Raw genomic sequence first — 588 nt, forward strand, 5'->3', positions numbered from 1 at the left:
TTTCGTCAGTTTTGGTTTGAGGAAGGTCGTGTCTCTGGTAGTGATAACATCTTTCCGCGATCTTCTGTTGTTGTTGAGCAAACGGCTCACTTCTCTCCATATCATTATCATCATCTGCGCAGTGTTTCCATTTTCGTGTTATGATCATGTAAATAGAAGTTTTGGTGCTATTTCATAAAATCCATCTGGAGCTAAGCGTGTGCTCCACCATTATCGAAATGAATTGTAAACCTGTCTGGGGATTTTACTGAAAGAATATCATTATTTTAACGTAATATAAAACAGTACAGTATATTTCAATCCAAAGTTTCTCAAGTTCAATCTTTTACTTAAAATACTGTACTTGCAAGTGGTTTATGGGAATAAGATTAGTAATTTGCCTAAAATAAACACCTTGCATGTATATTGTGACGGTTCAGTTGTGTCAAGTGGCAGGGCAGGGTGTGGGATCCTTATAAACCAGTACACAGAACAAGGTACTGATGACACGAAAATTGGACAACGGCGAGCAATTTTAGATCATCAACACAAGCCGAGTTATATGCATTGTTAGTAGGATTAGAAAATGTTGTAAAGAGGAATAAAGAT

This window comes from Homarus americanus, unplaced genomic scaffold (genome assembly GCF_018991925.1).
Source record: "Homarus americanus isolate GMGI-L3 unplaced genomic scaffold, GMGI_Hamer_2.0 scaffold51829, whole genome shotgun sequence".
Lineage (NCBI taxonomy): Eukaryota > Metazoa > Arthropoda > Malacostraca > Decapoda > Nephropidae > Homarus > Homarus americanus.